The sequence below is a fragment of the Watersipora subatra genome, chromosome 6 (assembly GCF_963576615.1).
Source record: "Watersipora subatra chromosome 6, tzWatSuba1.1, whole genome shotgun sequence".
NCBI lineage: Eukaryota > Metazoa > Bryozoa > Gymnolaemata > Cheilostomatida > Watersiporidae > Watersipora > Watersipora subatra.
The window spans coordinates 49,104,032-49,130,642 of NC_088713.1; the positions used below are offsets into that span (position 1 = coordinate 49,104,032).

A 26,611-nucleotide genomic window follows, 5' to 3' on the forward strand; every position below is an offset into this window, starting at 1 on the left:
TAATTATTTTGGTTTTAAGTCAGCTCTTCTTGGAAATCCGTAAATACTCCCGGTTTCATCGCCGGCCGTTTCACTGTCACTTTCGCAATCCAATTCACCCTGTTGATCTTCTTTTTTAATTCCATCGTCTTCTCCACATTTTTCTGATCTAGTATCTTCTTCTTCACTTCCAACCCAGCCGATGTCTTCCTCTAAACAAACTTTTTAGCAGAGCTTGAACAATCGCGTGCGTACACGATGAATAACTTTTCAAAAAGGAAGATCAAATCTTTTACAACGTGTTTTGCTTGCACATGCGTATTAGTGATTATTTATAGCCTCAAACAAGTAGTATAAAGCCTACCAAATTTGATGGAACTATTAATTTTAATTTTTAACAATTTTTTTTTAAAGAATAAAATATTTTTAAAAAGGCCTATTGTAGACTGAATTTTAACGTGATTTCACGGGGTTCGGCCTCGGAGACATTGCCCGTTTGACAGGCTTTCATGGGCTTCGTCCTTAAAGAGTTAACACCTTGCTAGGCAAGTTCATTTTTAGAGTTTCCTTTCCTGTGGGCAAAATAATTTCAAATGACCATTTGTTACGTTTTACTAATTTAGGCTGACCCTAATTTGACCTTTGATTCTCATGAACTATGCGGAAAAGGGATCAGTCGAAAATGCACTACCAAATACTAATACTAGTACTGATGAGTTTGATACTAATGATTATCAGATGCTTAGCTAATCCAAGCAGATCGTTTATCTATAAAATTTGTGGATTTTAGCCCACATTAACTCCATCATTATGAGCAAGGTTGTGGAATGCACTTTTGCAATTAACGAGAATCTCATTGAGCAGTCAAATTCCAGTTTATTCATTTCTAGTGATTGCACTGCTTTGGTAGCTCACTTTAAATTTGTTGTGATTCTTTGACCTTCACTCGTCCCTACCAACTCTGACCATAAGTGAATGTTTACTTGATATTTGTCAATCTCTGTCTCCTAAGTACAATTAGATCATTTCTGCATGCTTGGATCTCTTCTCTACTATCGGTAATTACCAGAGTCTAGACCAGTTGTGATGTCATACACTTGAACATACGTACATTTCTATACATTAAGTGCACTTTGCAGTGACCTTGCTAGGAGGTACTAGCAAGTAAAAGGGATGCTAAGAAGAATAATTGTAGAACTCTACAAATCAGCAGAAATTGTAGGAACTCGAGTCGATCTTAAATTCTTACCATAAGGTCAGTAGCAGCACTCTCACCCCTTATATCAAAGGTGTCAGGTTCAATGTACATGTCTTTATAGATGAGTGACTCAACACAAGTCATGGTGTACATCCTATCCATGGTGCACTTTGACACACATTCCTCTTTGATAGAGGTAACTTGGGTCTTCTGTTCTCTGGCTGCATCCACATCAAGTTCTGATATCATCTGTCTCCTGACCATATTGTTACTCTATATAACAAGTTGTTAAGCAGTCTGAGGCAATTCAGGACAAGTTTCCATCCACAGATGCTACCCAACTTCTTAAGTTTTCTCATGAACTAGCACTCCACTAGGTTCATGTTATCAGACGGAGTACATTTAATCATTTTTACCAGTAGCTCATTTATCACAGCCTTGTCCTGGTTCAGCTACCGGTTAGCTAGGAAAGGGAGCAGTGGTAGCTGGGATTTCATGGTCACCAGTAAACTCCTCTACCAACTGAGCTATACTTTCTATATAAATATTCACATAAATAAAATTATATTAGATATTTAAAGTCTATAGTGGCATCCTTACAGTTACTCACCGAGATCATCTTGTACTCGTTGTGCTCTGTAGAAAAGCAGAAGGTCACAAATTATTAATCAAAATACTTAAGGGTTGAACTTCGTTGTAGCCTTTTGTTTACACTTATTAACCCTTTCAGCCCTAATTATTTTCCAGTTGAGTGCCCCCCTGGCCTAATTAATTTTTCACACTCAATATTTAATAAAGTGAGGTGTGTTAGACCGAGCATAAATAAAGCTGCGTTCAAGATGAATGAAAATAGTTTTTTGTAACTTGTTGGTAACATTCTTAGCTACATTTTGATACTAATATATACACATTAGGTTAATCTATATAGGATGTTATTGATAAGATTCAAATCGATACTTTTTTTGGAAATCGAAAAGTCTAAGTTTGGTTGCTACTACCAGTCAGCTTTTTGGTTGAAAACACTTCAGTAACATATTAGGATGACAAGAAAATGTGTTATCATCAAGTTGCAAAGAAAAATTTGGAGTTCTAACCAATAGAACTGAAATTATGAGCCTATACGCAATATTATGGCATAATGTAGTTTCCGTTCCATTGTTCAATCAATTGGTATATAAGGTCTATATATCATATTTACATTCTATAAAGACAACATTTATTGCAGTTATGATAATAAACACGAGATGCAAACAACTGGAGTACAAAACTAATATAATTTATCGTTTTTATCAACTAAAATTGTGAAAAGATTTGTCAAATAAAATTTTTTTCTTCGAAAAATTTAAAAGTTATAACTATGTAGTAATTTTGACGTAGTACAATTGAAACCCGCCTTGTGCTGCTAATAAACGGTCATGTTGTTGTTGTAGATCGCTGTCACTGCTAAATTCTTCACCTGAACTAATTATTACGTTAGATTGTAAGATTTAGCCGTCGACTTTCGGCAAACGCATTCAATATGGCGACCTCCAGAGTTGAAGTTTGAAATCTATCACGGGATTTGCCTAGTAAAATGATTTTATCCAACCACATTTCTGGTATCAAAACAATCCTCAGACTGTTATCTTTCGAAATAAAGCTATAAAAAAACGATAAACACAAAAGGAGTATCAATAAAGTTACTCAGAAAGTGTCCCGAAAGTGTTGGCTTCAGGCCCAAGTGTGAACAACTTCTCCCGAAATAATTGGCATCAGGGGTGAGAGGGTTAACTAAGTTTATTTTTGTATGAAATAGTGTGAATACATGAATGTTGTGGCTGTGTATTTTTATTTGCGAAAGAAAACTTAATTTCATGTCGGTTTAATTCAAGGCCTTAATACATATACTTGAGCACAATAGAATGGACAACTCCATCAACTACACCCATCACCCGCTACATCAACAAATATATCTTGTATCAACAATTCATTTCAAACCTCAACCTGAGTTATTGACTGTAATCAGTTGACCAATCAGAGTTTACAATCATTCTCATCACACGACTATCTACATTCATCTCTCTTAGTTTCTGATAGGTTACATCTATGTTTGCGACGCTCTTCATTCATCTCTATCTGTTTCTGATAGGTTATATATAAGTTTACGACTATCTACATTCATTTCTCATTGTTTTTGAGGGTTACATCTATGTTTACAACTATCTTCATCAATCTCTATTTGGGTGTGATAGGTTACATCTATGTTTATGACTATTTTTCCTCCTATATAAATTGGTTTTTGATAGTTTTACATCTATATTTACAACTATATTCATTTATCTCTATTTTTTGATAGGTTACATCTATGTTTATGAATATCTTCATTCATATCTATTGGTTTTTGATACGTTAAATCTATGTTTACAACCCTTGTCATTCATTTATATTTGTTATTGAATGGCAAAATTTATATTATGACTGCCCTGTTACATGTGTCATTACAGTGTAGCACGGTGCAATTTAGCAGAGCATTACAACTTCTACTTACAACTTTTACTGCACAGTGTCCACTGCCATCTGCCATGACACATGATCTGAAACCAGCCCTTCCCACATACAGTGAATGCTCATTCATTCAGCAACCACACATTAGTATGAAGTTCATACTGCAGATCAACAGCCACTGCTGGCTCTCTAAAGCCTGGTTCCCTTACCTGTCGCAAATCACCGGCGACAGAACCGTAGGCTGTTAGCAGTGTAACAGGAACCTATGCATCGGGTACCGCCGAGGACCTCTGGTAGTTGCCAGCGGCAACGCAAGAGTTTACTGCTGTTCAAACTTTGCGAAGTGCCACAAGCAAAACCTTCCCGAAATGCATTGTACAGGTGAAGGTCCACATTAATAAAACGGGATGGCGAGCGAACCTTTTTATGTCGTTGTTGGGGATGCAGCTTTATGTGAACATAAGCCGCCGAGCCTAGCGTTTCTAGCGTTTTGCTGCACAATTTTACTGCCGGAGTCTCGCATATGATATTGGAACCTGGGTTAAGCGTATGCTCCGTAATTTTATTATAACTGTACATTGCCCAATGTTCTCACCAAAGTTGATCCTGTTTAAAAGTTGAAAATGGAACTGAATTAGGTACACACCTTCAGCTAGGATTGCCTCCAGTAATTATCATCAACTAATCAAACTTATGCTTTAACTTCCATATCATTTGAAGATAGGGAGTCAGGTATTATCACCTGATTCCTTAATTCATTGTGATGAAATTTGGGTCTTTATGTTGTACTCTGATGGACATTGTATATTAAAAAGATATTAAATTTTTATTCAACTCTACACAATGTGTTCATTGTGATCAATTTGTTTGTCCACTCACGCTCAAATTTAACCAGAATTCACATCTAGCAATTGGATTGTGGTTACACCAATGTCAACTCAATACTTGATTTTGTGATGAGTTTTCATGAACATTTATTGCGCATATATGCACAGTGTAACGCCAAAGTTCCTACTACATAGTACACTGCAAAATCTGCACTAGCAACACACCCACTCCATCCAGCACTACATACTGCACTGTAGATAATACCACCACTATAACAATACTGCTTCATAAGCATTAGCAAATAATGTAGTTGTAGTGCATTTATAGTGCATACCATGCAGTAGTAAAACTACGCAAAGCTGTAATACTGCTTGGTTGTGGCACGCTTACTACTGTTCTGCACTGCTAATGCACCTACATAGATATCCATGCAAAGATATTCTGCAAATGTAATGCATTTTACATATAAACATCAGTGAGTACTTATCAATGCACAGTTATAATTTTTATATTAGTCAGATATTATTTTTTATAGATTTTTGTATAGTTTGTTTATAACTGCCACACATAATCTACCATTTTAATTCAACATCTACATGTAATGTACCTTTGTAATTAATTAGGTCATTTCAGTACCCTGATATACTAACATGGCTGATGTCTGTTAGGAGTCAGTGTGTTTAATTCTGTCTCTGGCTACATATTTGTTCTGATGGTAATAAGTTCTCATCAGGTAAATAAGTACACAGACTCAGTACCACTAACACATCTTCAAACTCAAAACACAGACCCGTCCCTCAACCTGTACAGTGCTCTTTAACTATTTTTTATTTGTTTTCACCAGAAGCCAGTAACACTGCTCTTGTTGCCCTCAGAGCAAGTAAACTTGAGTTATGGTTCTTAGACTTTGAGGTGCTTATAAATACCATAACATGAGGTACACAAGATTAGAAGGTGTATTCATACTTTTTCTGGTATATTGTTGTACTTGCTCTGAACATCAAGTAGTATGAAGTATAATCAGATGCATACAAAGGCTTAGGTAGACACCCCATATTCCGACGATAGAGATCTCTAGTAGTAATATAGTAGTATATAGATATAGTAATACTGATAGCAATGTATAAACTACAGTAATTTAATAATTATCAAATATCTAGAAGAGTTTTTCAATATCTGTTCATGCGCAACACATGCATTGAGATGTTGAATCTCACCGTATGAAATTGAGTCACTGACAGAGTCATATTCAGTGCTCATTTGAATATGTCTTGTTAGCAGGTCAGTTAGAAAGGAATTCAATAATTAGTATCACGTCCCATCAGCCCATCAGGTTTTGTCTGTATTCATCTTATCATTCATTTTATCTTGTTAATTGTTGTTCTCGTTAAGTCTGATAATATCAACTTTCTAGATTCTTTGGTACCTCTTATATTTTATTTATGGGTAGGTCATGCACCACTGTCACAGTTTTTATGTTGAAGTTAGGAATCAGGAAGATCTCAAGCTACACATTAAGGATCTCTCCACTCCACCCTTCCCTAGATCACTTAAGCTATAGACACCTCACAATAATCACTGACTCACCGTCTACAGTCATCCCAACTTCTTTGAATTCCTCTGCTTCCTCTCCTGCAGCTTCAAAGTGTAAGTTTCAACTTCCTTTTCCACCTCCTCACAATACCTACTATGTTCATCCCAGTACCTCCTTCCCCTCAAGTGAGAGGTATGTGACTTATACTCTTCTCCTTGTTGTATCTCTGTCTTGCCTTCTTCCAATGTCAGCCTTTTTCTCGCTCCTGTCTATGAGTAACCATGAATAATATTCTTCTCTTCTCAGGTGATAGGTTGATGTAAAACGGGTTATTCTCCTCTAAGGAATGTTTGTATAGTAGGAGTTGTGACACTACTTAAAAAGGTAAGACAACTTTTTCTTGGTGATATACAACCCTAGCAATAGACATTTTTCACTACTACTCTTAGCTGCTTGCATTGTCTTATCAAACACTTCTAATATCAATCAATGTTTTTAATTTACACAATTTTATTTTTTTTCCTACTGCTAATTTTTCTCTCTTCTCACTTTCTCTTGACTCACTGCTTTTTAACATACCCAGAGTCCTGTTCACGGGCCATATGATAGTCTATAGATATGTTTCACTTGTATGTGGACCATATGACCCACAAGCCATAGGTTTCACTTACCTGGTCTAGCATACGCTGAAACTGAAAGAAGAATTGTTATCCATTCAGTAACTCGCCTTTGTCCTACAAGCAATAAAACCATTCAGTATTTGTAGATAAGTCAGCTAATCCGATCAGATCACATTGGAGTGGTTTACTCATTGTTACTTCCTGAAGCCTTCAAGTACAGTGGCTTGTTATACCTGGGTGGTCCGCTTGTGTGTGGTAATAGCTTTACAACTGTCAGTTTACATTCACACTAGAGGAGAGTGGAGAGAGCTTGAGTTGGATGCAGAGAGCTGGGATCTACTTTAGTTATGGTGAGAATCTATATACAACATTTCATATGAACAAATTATATTATGATGTAACTAGAACATATTTGTCACCGGAGAAGAGTGGAAAGGGTATGAGTTGGACGACTTGAAATTGTCACATAGAAAAATAATCCAGTTTTTAAATTTATCATACAGAGAGTACACTTTGTAACCATAATAGCATCGATTCATAATAGTCCTTGACCTTTTCTATGGCTCCAAAGTTTGCTAAATGATGTTCAATTGTGATCTAAAAAAAATGTTCTGCATGTTTGAAATTTGTCTGCTTGTAACCATTTGATCACTTTCTCAAGGCGTATGCACTGTGCAGCCATCAAATCTCTTTTAAAAGAGATGAGATACAGTATTAAACTTTTCAAGATTTTATACAGGAGCTAATAACTTCTCCACATTTGCACTTTGGGTTAAAACCGAAATTGTTACTATTATAAAGTCACACTGCGCATTGATAAGTACTCACTGATGTCTATATGTAAAATGCATTGCAGTTGCAGTATACTTTATGTATGAGTATCTATTATTTTGTACATTCATGCGCAGCACATTTTCATAAAATTTTGTAACATAATCAAGTATTGAGTGGAATCTGCTGCAACTAATTCACTAGTGTAAGAAGTAAATGCTGCTCAAACTAGAGTCTGGGTGGGCAAATAACTTTTTAATCTGTATAAGCGCTTTTAAACTTCAAACTTTTTAAAAGTTTTAATTTAATTGAAAGCCTCCGTAATGTTTAAACTCCTTCAATAGCCATTCCAACACTAGTTTTTTAGCCGTGTCAAGTTCAGGAACTTAGGCTCATCAATCAACAAATGATGATAATATCTGACGCTTTATTTTAAAGTGATATGGGAGTTAGCATATGAGTTCATATGCTTGTTTAATACAGCATCTGACAATTTCATACAATGCAGTTCAGATGCTTAGAAATCCAGCTGTTTTAGGTGATTCACCGTATCAACTTCATACCAATGCGCAGTTGCAGTACATATGCAGTTTCAATTTATACAGAATGCGCAGTTGCAATACACGTGAATTGCTGGTTTGTAGGTAATGCTTCATACAAGTAGATTGCAGTCAGCAATTTGCAGGAGTGAATTTGAAGTAGCAGTAATTGTCTACCACGCACTAGAAGTTGTAATGTACTGCAAAATTACTGCACTGCAATGACAGGGTGCAGCTCTATTGCGTCACAACCCTGGTTAAAACCAAGTCTAGAATGATTTTCTATGTGATGCGCTGTTGAAACGTCAACAACTCTTTTTTAGAAAGCAAGTGGAAATATTAACACTTGTTCTCTGAAGCAAGTTCTTCTGAATACACAAAAGTTATCCTGTTGCTTTTATCAATGAACAGGAGCAAACAATAGACCTAAGTTCTTTCGGAATGCTTAGCTGAATAGTAAGTTGGAATCACAACCCACCTATAATTATATTAGTAATAAGATCTGTTTTTATTCAAATATTAGTTTATTTTGGTCAACATTTTTGGTCAACAGCATATGGCACAACAATATTGTGTTACCCTGAGCATTGAATTTGAGTGAGTCAAGTAGATAGCTGGCTACATGACTGTAACAGCTCGACTTCGTGTTGTTCCTTGACCTGTGTTATTGATCACTAGACTCTTTTATGAAACTGCTTTCTATTAATATAAAGTTTTGTCGTTTGAGTATTGACTTTGGAGTTGTCACACCTCCTTTAATTACTGGACTAATAGATTTGTATTTGTAAATGTCACCTTATTGGCATTTGGTAGCTAGCGGTTAAGAACGAGGTAAGAACTAGTATTTTACATAATAATCGTGCATTTCATTGCAGATCATTACCAGTAGGTAGGTTTTTGTTACTTGGTGAGCATAAGTGGTGAAGTGTAGGGTCGGGTCATTATAGGGTCATTGTGAACTATCACAAACCTGTTCTTGTATCATAATATTTTGCTATGTTGTAGTTTTTAGAGGATTGGAATGAATTAATTTGTAGTAAGTAATTTTGTGTAGGAAAAATTGATTTGCGACCTGAGAGAATTGACATGACGCGACCTGTCAATCAAACCGAACTATTGACCAATCAGCGTCCAAATACGACGAGGCTTAGCAACCGATGTTGCCATCCGCCATGACCTCCGACAAGCTCCGACAAAGCAACAATAGTGAATGTTGTTTTGAATATTGTGTTTCTATTTTTACCGTTTATTTGACGATTTAAAATGGTGAAACTATGTCAAGGGGGTCTTTGTGACTCCGTTGACATCGTTTTCGACTTTGTGACTTTATTTGAATTTCAATAAAGATAATTCTACAAATATTGACTTCATACAATAAACAGAACAAACATTAACATACATGTACATTATGCTAAGGGCAGAATTAATCATTATTCCAACAGCCATTTTTTTATCCGATTAAGAAAAATAGCTGGTCGCTTGAAACACACATATAAATAATTGGACACAAGTACATTAAAGAAAAATAAATATTATCAATATATTTTGGCTATATATATATATACAGTCAAACATGGATAACTCGAACTTCAAGGGACCGAGCAAAAGTGTTCGAATTATCGGAGCATTCAAGTTATCAGAGCACTGTCACAAGTCCATATATTTACTTATTTATTAGTAGATACATGTACATATACAAACTATAATATAAATCAAAAGCACAAATGGCTTGTTTCAAATTAAATGCTTCTAATGTAAAGTTTAAAACGTTTTCATGAAAAAGTATAGAGATTTTTCTATCACTTGAGATTGGTTTGTTGTTTGAGGTGATGTTATTGCCAGGACGTTTTTCAGATTGACATTGGCAAAACTTGATCGTTGTTGAAATGCTCAAAAGAAAAGACATTTTTTTCTTTTGGGGTTTCACCCACGATCAATTTTGCCGTTTTTTCTTGAAGTTTATGCAGATTACCTTACTTTACCTGGAATTCGTTAAGAGCAACACTCCGAGGCAGTTCAATTAGAAGTTTTACGAGGTTTTACGGTACATTCTATATCACTCACGCTTTTTTAATAGATACTTATTGAATGTACACACGTATTCTGTGTTTAGGTCAAACGATGAATAGTTTTTTGTAGCTCAGACAACGTATACGTTTAATTACAACATTTTTTAAGACGTTTTAAACATTCAACATTCCGACGTTGATTCAACACGGAATCAACGTCGGAAAACTATTCATCACGGGCTAGCCGAGTCACGCACTCAAGGATTTTCGCCACGCTCATACAAAACAACATGCGATTTTTGTTTTGTATGTGCGTGGCGAAAATTCTTGCGCGCGTGACCCGGCTAACCCGTGCTATTCATCGTATCACAGTATAAATCAAATTTCACCAAACTTTTAGAAAAGTCGTTGACAAAAATATTTTGCCGATGGTAGTAATAACGACGCTTATGAATTACGAAAAGATGAAGTTTACTTCTATGGCTTTGAATAAAGTGATTTTCTAAAGCGAAAACAACCGTTTCGGTAGCTGTTGGGCAAAAAAACAGTTCGAATTAACAGTGTTGAGTTCGAGTTATCTATAGCAATTTATCATTACGTGGGAACGGACCAAAGGAAATGTTCGAATTAACCATGTGTTCGAGCTATCCGTGGACGAGTTATCCATGTTTGACTGTATATATATCCAATATATTTAGCTCTAGTGTTGAGCCAGCATTCTGTTCACCACTGCTGGTGGCCACTGTCTTGTATGGCTTGGATGCTAAGTACCAAGTAGCGTTGAGCCAGCATTCTGTTCACCGCTGCTGGTGGCCACTGTCTTGTATGGCTTAGGTGTTAAGTACCCATGTGGTGTACCCCTCATAGCGGTGAGAAGCTCAATGTCCCTGTTCAACAACTGAACTTTTTTGAAATAAAGTGAAACAGAATGTACAAGCACACGTTGTATATATTTTAGAAAGTTAACATTAAAATTTTATTATTATAAGGAACACTTTTTCAAATCATACTTGAAGAATTGTTGACTATTTATTCATAGCATTGTAAATAAAACACATGTGTTTTATTTACAAACACAATGTCTTCAATAAAGTGTTGAAACTCACTACTTTTTTTCTGTTGAAACTGTTGAAACTCACTACCCCTTGGCCTGTTCCATTCCTGCGGTTTTGATGTGCAGACTGGTTCACTGGGAACCTCTTGCAGGCCACTGGTCAGCCAGTCGGTCCACTTGAGAACTATAGTCCCAAGACATGGACACATTCTCCTCCAGCTCTAAAATTTAAATGTCTTTTTATGAAATAATGGGCCTCAATTAAATTCAATCAAAAATTAAATGTATCAATTATTGCGCATCTTGACAGTAACGTGCCTAAAATAATATCAGTAGACATGTTGCACAGAATTCTTCCAAACTCCCATTTGCCATATCAAAAATCATAAAAAAACTGTCAACGTACAAATTATTTGGTCTAATCTTGACAGGTGCTGTACCTGGTATAGATCGGACACATGGAACGAAATTGAGGCAGTCATGGTGAATATTACTAAAGCATACACTTATTTTTGTAAGAATTAAAGAGTTAATTTACCCCACTTTACAAGAACAGTGTGCATCAGTGACCTTCGGCGGCTTCTCATTCTTTCGCTGTGACCGGTACGTTGTCGCCTTTACAGTACTTTCTTCATCATTTTTTTCAACAGACACATTCACTGATGCAAAGAAGCTTTCATTTGCAGACTTTCTTTCTTGAATTCGTTGCCTAAGAGCTGGAATATACGGTAAAAAGCTTTCGCCAAAATCACTCGGTAAACAATGTAAACTTCGTGTAGCTGCCATTTCGGTTTATGCGTGTCGGAGGGCGACTAGTTGCTTGGTCACCTGACGAGTGGGTGGAGCTACTCTGGGACTCAGCGTCAAGTGAATTGACATCCTCGTTTTGTCCTGGAACCCATTAATCTTGTATGTTTTGGTATGACAGTATATGCCTAAGGTTGTTCTTTGTTACACCAGCTCCATTATAAGCATCGTAACATGTATCCTTCTCACTGATATTATATTGTTGATAGACATGATCGAGGTCACCTGCTCTCATGTGTCAGAAGTCTACCAGGTAATCATCTTGGCTGTGATTAACCATCACTTTAGTAATATTCTCTACTTGACTACAAGCTCTGAGGTGTGAGGGTTGAGAGAATTCACTGTGGTAAGTACAACTGTTCTTTGGTATTTAGTTATAATCAAAGCAAGAAATAGTATTGACACTATTGTTTATATGGTTCAAATTCAATACAGTAGACGCTCCTATAACTTATACCTCTTACAACCCTAATTCCAGATAATATAAATAATTTATGTAAAATTTTTGCTTTGTATTAAATAAAAAATTCCATATAACTAAAAGCTTCAAGTCAAGCGGGTTCACAATTTCGATTTGAATGTTAATCAAACTCACTGCATTTGTGAAATAAAAAATGATGAGTTTATATCATTATATCTATTATATATACAACTTACTTCACATTTTAGTTCGTCGTGATAGACCGTCACATGTGTCGCCAACACAGAGAATAGGATAGTCGTGCAATTATTCGTAAATACAAGGCGATCGGTGCAGGTGTTACAGCGTCGGTCCATCAATCTGAATGCCATGAGTTGGTTTTTTATCGAAAGTTCTTTTTTATCCTAACCTTGACCCCTGAAAGCAGATAGATGACAAACAGGTAATACTGTGCTTTTATAATAAAAATATTTTGAATATTTTGTCGTTTTGCCTAATTGTAAACATAAAATATTGGTTATTAATTTTACTTTGCAGAATACACTTTGCTGTTTAAAAGAAGATGAGAAATTAAACATTGAAGATGTTTGCTCCTTATCAACCTATTGTTGAAGTACTACAATAATAGCCCATGAAGCCAGTGAAATCGATCGAAAGCAAGAGAAAAGTTGTCGATGCAAGCCAATCCAATAATACTACGGTCACAGTACAGCCTATAATTAATAATGTTAATTCTAGTTTTTTCCTTTTTGTATGGCCAATGGGGCAAGTTTGGCAAGATCTTGGAATGGATTAGACAATTTAGTTGTATTTTATTGTTCTTATTATGTAAAATCCTAATAACGTAAACGTTCCTAAAGCAGATTATTCACGCTGTAGGAGTGCCTACTGTAGTTTTATCTGCATGAGTTACATAATTAGCAGATTGATGATAGGTTATTATATATTACACACAAACTTCCTATGTAGTATTCTCTGGTAGAGGAGACAACTTCAAAGTTACCATAGCTGCTCCAACTTGTACAGTATCTCCATAAGACAACCCTTAACTCTAGTATCAGTCACTAGAATGTAATTGATTGAAGTACTGTCAAATTACTGGTAATGTTGGAGTATCTGAAGCATGGAGTTTACCATTATCAATCAGTCAGTTTTTACACAAATTGCAACGTGGTGATCATAACTTAACAAAACAGTTCCATAGCAGTGAGTGGTCTAGACTTTACTTCTATATGAAACACCCTGTTTGTAGTCCTTCAGCTATAGCTTTGTTCCTTTTCGATTAGCATTAGTTCGAGCATCAAGTAGTGAAAACAGCATAGCAATTTGTGTTAAAAACTGTTTGTGTACTTTAGACTATCTAATTTAAAATGAACAAAGTTTTTGCATACAACTGAGTTACATCTTCATTCTTAAACAGCATAGCAATTTGTGTTAAAATCTATTTGTGTACTTCAGACTATCTAACTGAAAATAAAACAAAGTCTTGGCATACAACTGAATTACATCTTCATTTTTACTCCTACCAATTTAATACTAAGACAGGACAGGAGGAGACAAAACAGACAGAAGCTGTAAGAAATAGTGTAACCCTTACTGTTATACTGCTTTGAAATAAATAAAAAATATAAAATAATATGCTGAAGCTAAGGATATACTCTAAAATATTAACTGCTTTTATGTTAAAGCAAAGCAATCTGGTTTTTAATGTTTGCTATTCATGAGTGTAAACAAGTTTCATATCATCTGCCCCTTTTTTCTCTCGCTCACTACACTCCTGTAGTCTATCTGCTACTGCCTGTTTCTTTAACACGGCATCTTATTACCTTCACAAGTGCATCACTATTAGGTGTGATATTTTGAGTAGCAAAACATTTAACAATGTAATTCATGTGTTTATTTGTTAATCTTGATCACTAATTTGTTATAATTATTGTTGATTAGGGAGACCACCTGTTGAGAAATATCAGTAGGCTTCAGTAAGATCAGTAGACCGGTTCAAACCGGTTCGAACTGATTCAGTGAACCAATAGAAATGAAGTCTTTTGCACAGCTTCTCTGAACTGCTAGAAACAATGCATTCATTTATTTGTCTGCCACATAGAGAATGCATCTAAGGAAGGTGACACGTGGTCATGAAGCTAGTACTGTGATTAATGGTGGTAGTGTAAAATGAACACCTAAATCTCTTACACAAGTTCTAAAAATGTATGATATATTTTTCTTCTGACTGAATGGTATAATAAGAGTCCGAAAATAATGCATTGTTTTGTGTCCGTATGCGATTTTCATAGCGGATTAGAATATCTTAAGTGTTATAGTTTGCAAATATAAATTTATATAGATGCATACTATAGAACTATAGTTGTATCTACAGTTTTATATGCAATTTTTATAGTGGGTAACTCGTGTCAGTGCATTTAGACTGGGCATGAATGTTGGACATGAGCGCTTTTACAGATTTAATGTTCTCTATCAGATGTAGGAAGCATTTGGATTGTATTTATCTTCAAAAATCACAAGTTTTGATGGAAATACCTGGAGACTAACTTCCTTTTTTACATACTCAGAGTTCTGCCCTCGGGCCATGTTTCACATGCCTGGTCTAGCATATGCTGAAACTGAAAGAGAAACTGCTATCCATTCAGGGACTCACTTTTGTTCCACAAGCAGTAAAACCATTCTGTATTTGTAGATAAATGAGCTGATCTGAGCAGATCACATCGGAGTTGTGCTTTCATTGGTACCCGCTTCATGCCTTCAAATAAAGCAGCTTTTTAACACTTGGGTGGTCCTTTTTGTGTGCTAATAGCTTTATAGCAATCAGTTTACACTCATCACCAGCGGAGAGTGGAACTGGCTTGAGTTGGAGGGCCGTAAACCTTCACATTGAAGAAATAATACAGGTAGTACATTGAGTATCTTTTTTCCTTTGCCATAAAGATTGTACACTATGCAACCGTAGTAACGATGATTCGCAGTTGTCCTTGACTTTTGCTACTGCTCAAAAACTATGCTAGATGACCATCAATCGTGATCTGAAAATCTTTTTCTTGCTTAAATAAAATTTGTCAGCTTGAAACCATTAGATGAATTTATAAGGCTCGTGTAATGTACAGCTGTTAAATCTCTTTTTGATAGATACACAGCACTTTTCAAGATTTCGTACAGCCTAACTTATCTATATTTAGACTTGTACACAAGATTTAATATAGTTTTTCCATGTTTAGATTTTTGTTAACTTGTCTTAACAACAGGCTTGTGTCCATTATAAAAGTTGCGCTGAACATTGATAAGTACTGTACTTGCTGATGTTTATATGTGAAATGCATTACAGTTGGAGTAAATTGTTGCTTGGCTATCTATATAGTTACATTAGCAGTTCAGAGCAGTAGTAAGTGACTCACTTCTTTTTTGACTTACTCAGAAATTGATGCCAGGCCAGATTGAATCATCCAACAGGGCAGGTCCTGCTGACAGGCCATATTTCACAAGCCTGGTCTAGCATATGCTGAAACTGAAAGAGGAATTGTTATCAATTCAGTGATTTATCTTTGTCCTACAAGCAGTGCAACCATTCAATCTTTGTAGATAGATGAGCTACTCCCAGTAGATCACATTGGAGTTGTGTACTCATTGTTACTTCCTGTAGCCTTCAAGTACAGTGGCTTGTTACAGTTGGGTGGCCTTTTTGTCTGGTATTTGTCTGGTACCCGGAGTGGTCTGGGCTTCTTGTGTGGCAATAGCTTTATAACTGTGAGTTAACATTAATCACTAGAGGAGAGCAGAGAGAGCTTGAGTTGGATGCAGAGAGCTGGAGATCTACTTTTGTTATGGTGAGTATCTATGTACAACATTTCATATGAACAATTTATAAATCCTGATGTATTTGCTTCATTTTTTCACTGACATCTGTGCAAAGCTCAGCATAGTAGTTTTTGCTCTGAAGATCTTTGTACTCTATCATGTTCTTTTTAAACTCATTGAACACTCTATGATTTTTAAAATATGGCAGGAAGCTATATGACTGCAATAACTTCAAAGTTATCGTTCAAAAATTATATTTAACAACATAGATATTAATATAAAAACTTTTTTGAGCTTATGATAAAGATGGAAGACAGTTCAAAACTTCCTAGTCCAGGATTTCGCTAGTGCAGTTAGAATGAAAATTAGAGCTCGCATGTAAAACATTTACTTGTAGCTTAGGCATATTCAAACTTCTGGAGTGTTGGGAAATGGAGAATATTATGCTGTTTTATGAGTTGTGAAGCTGATATAATAATACATTTGATAGTAATATAGACATTTCCACTAGTCAATAGTTCAAACTATATTGAACATTGCGAATGTATGAACTACTGAAGTAGGGATATAATATTACTGTGTTCTTAGACACCAGCATGTAAATCTTGGTTCCCATATTGGCAGTGAGACCCGGCAGTAATCTAATGCAGCAAAATACTAGTGACGCTAGGCTCACACATATAACTAGCATTAGTCCTGGATTTGCTATAAAGGTTGACTTGCAACAAAATTCACATTACAGTTATTTGATACCAAAATATTCACCATGCCTTACTCTGTTGTGTTGTACGTGCATAATATGTGGGAATGTGATTACAAGCTCTTAAAAGCTAAAAAATGAACAGTTAATCGTAGCCACACGAGACCGCCGTAGTTTGGATTCCCTTTCCAAAACGGCTCAAATGTGATGTAGTTGTTACAGGATGGTTTCTGTTTACACTTTCATGCAACCTTATTCGTCGAATTATTTTCACAAATATACTTCACTCATTCAATAAAACTATGTCTATTGTTCTTACGCGTCTGTTTTATCGTCATCGTAAATTCTGTCCCTTTTAGCAGTGATATCTTATAACTTACCGTAAAAAATCGTCAAACTTTTTAACCTTACCTCGAAGGAGTACATATCATTGTCTAATAATCATGACGAGCCTGTTGGTTACCTGTGATAATCGAAAAGTGCTGCAAAAATTATTTGCGAAGTATTGTGTCACATGATCAGATTATGACTTGACAATTGAATAATGCCGAAACTAAACTGTAAAGTAGCGAGTATCTATATTTGATACGGGGTCTTCGGTAAAACCTGAAGTGTTTGTCATAAACTAGTACTACGATAAGTTTTATATTGAGCTTTGTATTGGCCTTTCAATTCACGTAAGAACATATGTGACAAGACGATAAACAAATTACGTGGTTACGTCAGAGAAATAAATAGATTACAATCTATGACGGCTGTTCGTTTTTGAGATTTTAAGAGCTTGTAATCACTTTTCCACATATTTGGCACCTACAACACAACACATGGTGAATCTTTTGATACCAAATAACTGTAATGTGAATTTTGTTGCAAGTCAACCTTTAAACATTCATCAGATGTCTTTTTCATATAATAGCCTCAAACGATGAATTATTTAAATATTGTTTCCTGTGTACATTATTCAATATTATTACAAGGTTAACTGTTCATTGTCATTATTGGCCTGCGAACTATTCTGTAATTGGACAAGTTGTATTTGCTTCAGCCAATCAAGAGGCAGATTGTTGAATAAGGGGCGGAGACATTTTCAAGCTATAAAACACATGGAGCGTCCAGCAAGCATTTCACCTACAGAGCACCTACAGGTAAGTATAACTTTTCTGTTATATTAGCATCTGTTGATATTATACTTACTGAGAATAATAGAGTAGATGAGGAGAGACACTGAGTTAGTGTTATTATAATATAACTCTGACCTCCTGAGACTATCACTCTCTACCCTGAGGAGACTCACAGAGTCTATCCTCTAGTGAGGTTAAGTTAGGTCAGCAGGCTCTGGTCTCATTCCTCAGTCATTTTGTACCTGCAAACATTTCCTACTGTAAATATAACATATGCCTCTTATGAATAGAATGAGGAGCTCTGAAACTGGAGTTCTTAACTGCTTCTCTTGCCTTAATTCTGGTCAGAATCAGCTGCAGGTCACTGGTTGCATTTAGTCACGAGTTTTATAGGAAATTAGTGTTTAAAGTAGGAGACTATGAATCTTATTGCTGTCTCCTGATTTGTCATTATTAAAATTTTACTGAGTTTATTTCCATTAGTTTAACACATGAGAGAGCAATTAGCAGGAGTGTGGATGCTTGATTTCCCAGCTCTGAGTATCACATTCCTTGTCTCCTTTTTATACTCTGTGAATAGCTAGCAACTCTGTTATGGTTGGCAGCTTTATAAGTCATCAGCTCACCCAGAGTCAGCAGTTGAGTCACAATTTGTCTTCATTTTTCTCTATCAAACTTTACTGTGTGGAGTATTTTACAGGATACAATGGAGCAATGGATTAGTGAATATATTAGAGCTAGTGGAGCTCCTGACATCACCTCTCTTAGGGCTGCTCTAACAACCACCTCTCCTAATCAGCTACTTCAGCTTATAACAACTATCAGAGACAGTAAGTCGTATACAGCTCTGCTATTGGCTATCTCCCGAGACCACCCTTTAGTAGCTCATTTGTTACTCACTCCATTGAGAGGAATAGCAGATGAGTTGCTGTTTGAGAAGGATAAGGGTGGATATACAGCTCTACACTGGGCTGTAGAGAAGGGAGATAGAGAGTTAGTAGAGCTTATACTTCATACTGTATCCTCTGGTAAGAAGTATGAGCTGATAGCTGAGAAGGATGGAGGGGGTTGGACAGCTCTAACAGTGGCTGCATGGTGTGGAGATACAGAGATGGTAGAGACTCTACTGATCAGCCTGTCTGTAAAGCAAAGAGTCTCCCTGCTCAACATACAGACTGAGTACCTAGACACAGCACTGCACAAGGCAGCTTACATGGGACAAACAACAGCTCTACAGTCTATGCTGACCTCAATCCCTCCTAATAAAGTCTCTGCACTCCTCAGTATAAAGAATGATGACAGTAGAACTCCTCTGAAGGAGGCAGAGTCTGAGGGAGAGAAAGAGACTGTAGAGCTGCTTAAGAGCTGGAAGCAGCCAGTATTAGCAGGTAGGATTATTATATAGTGTGATACCAGCTACTCACTTGTACTACTCTATTGCATAACTCTCTGCTTGTCCCCAGGGTATCTATATAAACATACCCTGGGGAATTCCATCTACATTCTCCTTGCATAGAGACTGCAGTGGGCTGTAGAAGCAGTTCAGCTCTGTCTCTATATTAAATGCTGTCAGTTTAGCCTCTTCTCTTCAGCCACCACTCAGCCCTTGCTAATCACTCATCACCTCTGCTCTCTCTTGGATAATTATAGTCTGAGTATTTCAATTCCTTATTCAAAACTGATAGGATTAAAGTGATGTTAGCAGCTCAACACCTTGTGGCAGCTATTAGTCAGCACTAGAGGTGGAACGAGACACGAGACGTCTCGAGTATCGACCTGTCTCGTATCGGTCTCGTCTCGACTTAACTATTGCCAAACTCGAGACAGGAAATAGAACTAAAGCGCCTGCGCACGGTTGTTAAAACATGGCTTCTTGCGGTAGCAACAACTCCATATATTGTAATGGATTGCGGGCAACTGCCTTTAAAGTTATACCCGGTCCGTTACTACCTGTTGCTACTGGTTATGTTGGTCACTGAGTCTAATCATGTAGTCCGGACAACGGCCCTGTTATTTTTTAGTTTGGTTCTGTGTCCTTAAAACAGATACCGGGTCGTATCTAATTACTCTTCGGATAATCCAATTTAATAAATAAGACTTTTGCGGGTAAAATGTCTGTATTTTATCGTATCGTGTCTAAACACCAACTGCCCTTCATAAAATTCGGGCCTCTTTTACGTATATACTACCAATCGCGGGTAAAACTTGCCCGGACAGGGAGAAACGAACGAAAGGCCGTGTCGACCATAGTCCGTGTTCGATTAACAATGACGTTTTGTTAGCTCAATATAAGAATATACATGTGCATATATACAGTAATTAATATAATTTCATGAGTACAATTTAAATATAATTCACATACTACAGCTAATATACAAACAAAACTTTAATGAAACGATAAGAATGAAAGTGTTATCGTGTGTTCTTTTAGTTGCAGTATTTCTTTGTAGAGCGACGGCTATCGGTTTCATTACACATTACATTAAAAAGTAAGAATTATTCAATAGATGGTAAAAATATACATGTACAAAGCAATGTGTTTATAATAATTATGATCAATCAAGCTCAAAATTCTTAGAATATAAAACTTCGGTATTTTAGAGCTGTTTGTGTCACTTTTGTTTACAAAAACTACGTGCATATCACTATTAAAATGTTGTATTTAAATCATTTACACCAGGTAAAAATTCAATTTAAAAAGAGTTTTATTAATTTTATATATACCAAGTAGCTAGTACTTGTGTAGTGAAATTATCACCAAATGCTCATTATTTTACTGTCTCGTGTCTCGAGTCTCGAATTTTTACAAGACAGTGTCTCGAGTCTCGTCTCGAGCTTTAAAAACCTGTCTCGTTCCACCTCTAGTCAGCACTTAGCTGAACTCTCCTGATTCATGAATATTCTTACTACTCACTACAGTTTTGAATAGAAACATGAGCTATTTGCTAAAGTTATAGTAGTAGTAATTCTGACAGACGGACACGGCTCTTATTATAGTAAAGATTTTTCCTATAGAGCAGCTCTTGCTCTTGCTAAAGATAGAATCAAAATGTTTGAGGAAGCAGATAAGCAGAAAATAGGGGATGTTTTTAACAGTTTAAATGCAGGTTCTCAGTCTATTATTACTCACTGATGCTGTACACCTGGTTGTAGCCTTAGAGCAGATAAGTACAACAAGCAATAGAAAAAACAACATACAATAGGAATGTTTTGCGCATTAGGAATTAGGTAGGAATGCAGTAGGAACTTATATAATATTTGTTCCTATCAGCCATACTAGTTGATTCTCATTTTTAATAACTCCTAACATACTCTTAGCACTGGTTTCTCAGGCTATATTTTAACATTTGCTCAAATACTTTTAACTGATAGTATTAATATTAGACCCGCAGCACCAGTTGCCTCCTTCCACATGTACCTGAGACTATAATAAATAAGGGGAAGGGTTCCTATTCATAAGATGGTTTGTCTGTTGATCCTTTTATTATAATTAAGTCTTCATTATTACTTTGTTGTAGCCCATTCAGCCACCAGAAATATTATTTCTACAAAACTTTATTTATTTTTAGTTTTTAAAAATGTGTTAATTGGTAAATTTATACCAAAACTAATTTACTCCTCACCATAAACTCTTTGCAGTAGTTCTGAGTCTATCCTCTTGTGTTTCTCTATATCTCCTTCTCATGTAGTAACAGTATATGAGCCATGATTCTATAGTTAACAGAATATTGATGTTTCTACATATCTTCAATATATAAGCCATTATTGTTATATTATCCCATGAGCAAACGAGCGAAGCGATGTGTGCGAGTTTTTATGATAAATGCATGCGCACACAACTTGCGAAAATTATTCATCAACAATGAGACGAACCCTTGGCTAGAAATTTCATCAAGAAATTTAAGCATCGGAATGTAAAGTCGTTAAAGTATAATAACGATACAAAACACATTTAAACCTATTTAAATATGTTACCAAGTCTTTGTAAACCGTCGGTATTATCTTTAAACTTGCCCATCTGATCGGATTATACACAAATAGACAGATTTATTTGAACAAAAATTCCCACAAAAAGTTTGAAAAGCTCGGTTTAATAAAAGTTAAGACCGAAAATTGAAACGCCAATAAAGCCGTGCGACCGATTGTAGAACTATTTAGTAGTGCGTATTTCACGAGAAAACCATGTTCATTTCACCAGTCTATGGTGCTGTTTACTTGTAATCGAATTTATTCAAAGGTTTTTGTAATAAACGTAGACCGTTTGAGGCGTAGACCGATTTACAGGTACGAAATTATGGTACACCGTTTATCAGCCTATGTTTTTTGTCCAATCACCGAAGGTTTCATTATTTAAAACGTTAGCCGAAATTCTTTACAACTTACGTACCAGCTAGGGCCGAACTACAACGCCCGTTTATGACGATAACATTTTTTTTATTTTGCTGCAGTTTTATACGCGTGAATGCTCCTACTGGCGTTCTGTTAAAGATCGCTTATCAAAACCTTTCTACATTCAACGCAACCAACTTTCAAACTGTGTATAGTACACAGTTTACATACATTACAGTAAATTAGGCCTACAGCTTTATAACACTTTTATAACAGCTTTTGTTTTGCTGCAGTTTGCAGAAATCTTCGAGACGCGTGAACGCTCATAGGTTTTCTATTATTGCTGTATTACTATATTAACAATATTGGTTATTTTAATAATATCAGTGCATTTTACTGATAATATTGGCCAACATTGCATTTCTCCTATTGCAAGGGAGAGATATAAACGTGTAATATTTTCCTTTCATTGTTGTTGTTTGTCATGACCAAACACTTTTTAAATAAATTTTCTAAAAACCTACATAGATACCACAACTTCTCGATATTGCTACCTATGACGTTTTGAAATGTAAACAAAATTGTGTATTGGTTTTCTATTATTACTATATTAATAAAATTGATTATTCTAAGAACATCAGTGCATTTTACTTCTAATATTGGCCAACATTGCATTTCTCCTGTTGCAGGGGGAAAATATAAACATCTTTTCCATTCATTATTGCTTATTGTTGTATATAATAACACCCACACCCAGTACATTACAGCTACCATTGCAGTTATCCTATTGCACTGCAGAGCCATTTGATTGCTAATATTGCATTTCTCAACCATTAGTACCCTTTATTTTTTTGCCAATATCTCTGGCCATCTCTTTGGTCGTGGGCTGTATGACAGTGGAATTTCTAGTTATTATCATATGATTGTTTAAGCATTGACCAATCAGGGAGCAGAGTTAGCAGAGTCTAAGCAGCAGATTGGAGCCTTGCAGGAAGAGGATAATCGCAAGACGGCAGGTGACTTTTTAATATCAGTAGAACTGGACTTTCTTCTTGTTTTAAAATATGGATGGCATATATACACCTCCTTTGTTTGTAGTACCTGATATGTATGCACTATCACTAGAGTTCAGTTTAGTTCCTGCCTAAATATCCATAACTCATCCTAAATAGCTTAGGATGAGTTATCCTCCTATCTTTTGTCTTACTTACCAGCTGGTCGGTTGACCTTGTTCAGTGTTGAGTTGGCTGGTGTTAACTCTGGTTCAGTTGCTAATAAACTGTCTAATTGTAGTGTTACATTTGATTATTGCTTCTTATTGTAAGATGTAAAAGTACCAGTACATGAGCCTTGATTATGTTGTTGTTGTTGTAGCATTGACCAATCAGAGGGAGGAGTTGACCAAACTAAAAGAGGAGTTAGTGGAGTCTAAGCAGCAGATTGTAGATCTTCAGGAAGCAGATAATCGCAAGACAGCAGGTAAATTATATATTTAGTCTGTTGCTATAGAGAAATGATAATTGATACCCTGAGGAACTTTGCTGTACAACCACAAGTATTAACTGTAAGTAACAGTTGTGTAACAGTAGAGTCTCATAGTAGTACATAAGCCATGATTCATGTGTACTTCGCCTTGCTAGTTATTAACTTATAAGGAATGGATATGATGAGTATTGGTTCATCATTGCTGTTGGCTGGTCAGCAGTTAATTCTATTGGTTAATGCTCCAATGGAGCAAATCACTCAAAATTGGTAGCTATGAACGGGTGAATCACAGGCTAAATTGTATCGCTGTACAGTAACTGAGCAGATTAGACTAGAGTAGTTACAGCTCTAAACCATCTCCTGTAAACATTCCCTTAGTCTGAAGGTTGGTTTACACAAGGTGGTTGTGAGATGGTGCAATTCTCATAAAAAGAGAAACATTATATTATTGCTTATAATAAACACTGATAAATATCTGTTTATTTAGATATGGCTGCCATGATGGAGAGAATTAACAGACTAGATATTTATCTGCGTACTCCCACTGATACAGACGAGACAGGGGACCAGCTTCATGAGCCTCAGAGCTGATACCTTTCTCTTTTTTTAATTGAAATCACTTGTAGTTCTTGTTTAAGATTTATAAATAAATACAATTTCATATTTATACTTGATACATTTTCTCCTCTCTACTGATCTAGCAGGGATTTTTATGAACACACATGTCCATTTTTGAACCAGACTCATGCTATATAATGCCACCTGGATAGCCTGGCAAAACTCCAAATCTTGTAGACTGGATTAACAGATGCTATTCATACTCAATGTGGACCTTTCAGTGCTTTAGAGCTGGTCTTACCGCTGCAGCTGGCCAAATTCCTAACATTAAATATGAACAGTTCCTTAGCATTGATAAGAAAGTAGCTAAAAGGAACAGCAATGATTATATAATGATAAGGTAGACCATCTAAATTGTAGTAAAATTCATCTCTAATACTCAAAGATAATGGGTATTATTGAAGAAACGAAGAAACAAGTTGTTCCAGATGAAGGCTTTAGGGCCAATGCAAAGGCAATGCAATGCAAGATTAGGGCCAATGCAAAGGCTGATGACAGATAGCTTTAGCAATCATGACAGATAGCTTTGGTATTCATGTCAAATCCATGACAGAAAGCCTTTCTATTCATGTCAGATCTATGACACAGCCTTAGTATTCATGTCTGGTATGAACATATAATTCTTCAACAATAGATCCAGTTGTTGTGAGGAGACAATTCTGATACTATACTTTCCAATGTAATATACATAATATATGGGTCATGATCTCGGAAAGTGTTCTTAAATTTGAAACTATTATAATTTAAATACTTGCTAAGCAGAAAAAAATTGACAAATTTTCTTGCAAATAGGTTTTTGAAGCTAATTCAAAATTTACCTACATCACACATTAGAGTATACGGGCAAACAGTCAAGTACTTACTGGTAGATAATGGTGTCGTTCCGCTGACAAGTCCGGCGTAAATCTGGCATGGGTTTACAGCGGTGCACTCCACGAAACAGCAACTTTGACAGTCAATTAAAACTAGAGCTGCTGACTTTCAAAGATTCAGCATTAGAACTTGTCTCACAGTATTGGCTGTACACGTATTTTAGTCATGTGTGAAGCCAACACCTCTGTAGCTTCTCTAGATATACCATTCAGTCTACCAGGTTATTAACTTATAAGGAATGGATATTGTTGTTTTAGAGTTGACCAATCAGAGGGAAGAGTTAGTAGAGTCTCAGCAGCAAATTGTAGCCCTTCAAGAAGCAAACAATCAAATGACGGCAGGTAAAGCTTTACTCGCAGTTCAACTAGAGTGTGAATTTTAATATCTACATATTTACTGTTCATCAGTTACAACGCATATTAATTTACCTTCATGTGTAAGACGGCAGGTAAATTTGGTTTAGGCTTTTGTTGTGTAGATGTGGTAGTTATCACCTGAAGATTTTTAATGTACAATCACAAGTATTAACTGTAAGTATCAGTTGTGTATCAATACAGTCTCATAGCAGTAGCAGTACATGAGCCATGATTTTATTGTTTTAGAATTGACCAATCAGGGAGAAATCGTATTGCTATACTTAACAGATTAGACTGCAGTTTTTACAACTCCAAACCATCTATTTTAAACATACCCTAAGTCTGAAGGATGATTTACACAATGTGGTTGTGAGATTGTACAATTTTTTATGGATAGAGATGAATGATATTGTTGCTTACAATAGATACTGATAAATATTTGTTCCTTTAGATATGGCTGCCATGATGGAAAGACTTAACAGACTTGATATTCATCTGCGTACTCCTACTGATACAGACGAGACAGGAGACCAGCTTCATGAACCTCTGGGCTAATACCTTTATCTTTGTTTAATTTAAATCACTTGTAGTTCTTGTTCAAAATTTATAATTAAATACAATTTTATATTTATACTTGATACATTTTCTCCTCTCTACTCATCTAGCAGTGATTTTTATGAACACACATGTCCATCATTGAACTGCACTCATTCTATATAATGCCACCTACATAGCTTGGCAAAACTCCAAATAATTTAGACTGGCATAGATTAACATATGGTATTCCTACTCATTGTGGACCCTTCAATGCTTTAGAGCTACTCTTACTTCTGTAGCTGACCACATTTCTAATATTAAATATGAACTGTGCTGCCAGGAGATGTGATACTGTACTTCTGATAGTCAACTTATGACAGATAGCCTTAGCATTCATGTCTGATATGTAACAGATAGCCTTAGAATTGTCGCTATCAGTAAACCTTAACAAAAAGGTTCAACATAAACAGCAATGATTGGCTAATATTGAAGTGAACTGGTTACAACCAGGTCAAACATCTTCCTCAACCAGACACACTGG

The 26,611-nt window shown here is 35.9% G+C and overlaps 1 long non-coding RNA gene across 1 annotated transcript in view; it reads left to right on the forward strand.

Moving 5' to 3' along the window:
• The window catches only part of LOC137399008 (uncharacterized), a 520,862-nt gene extending 494,779 nt beyond the window's left edge, over positions 1–26,083 (forward strand). Inside the window, exons 2-3 of the long non-coding RNA XR_010979112.1 lie at positions 25,435–25,518; positions 25,985–26,083. This is a non-coding gene — a long non-coding RNA (uncharacterized lncRNA). The remainder of the gene's footprint in view (positions 1–25,434; positions 25,519–25,984) is intronic.
• Positions 26,084–26,611: the final 528 nt, after the last annotated feature.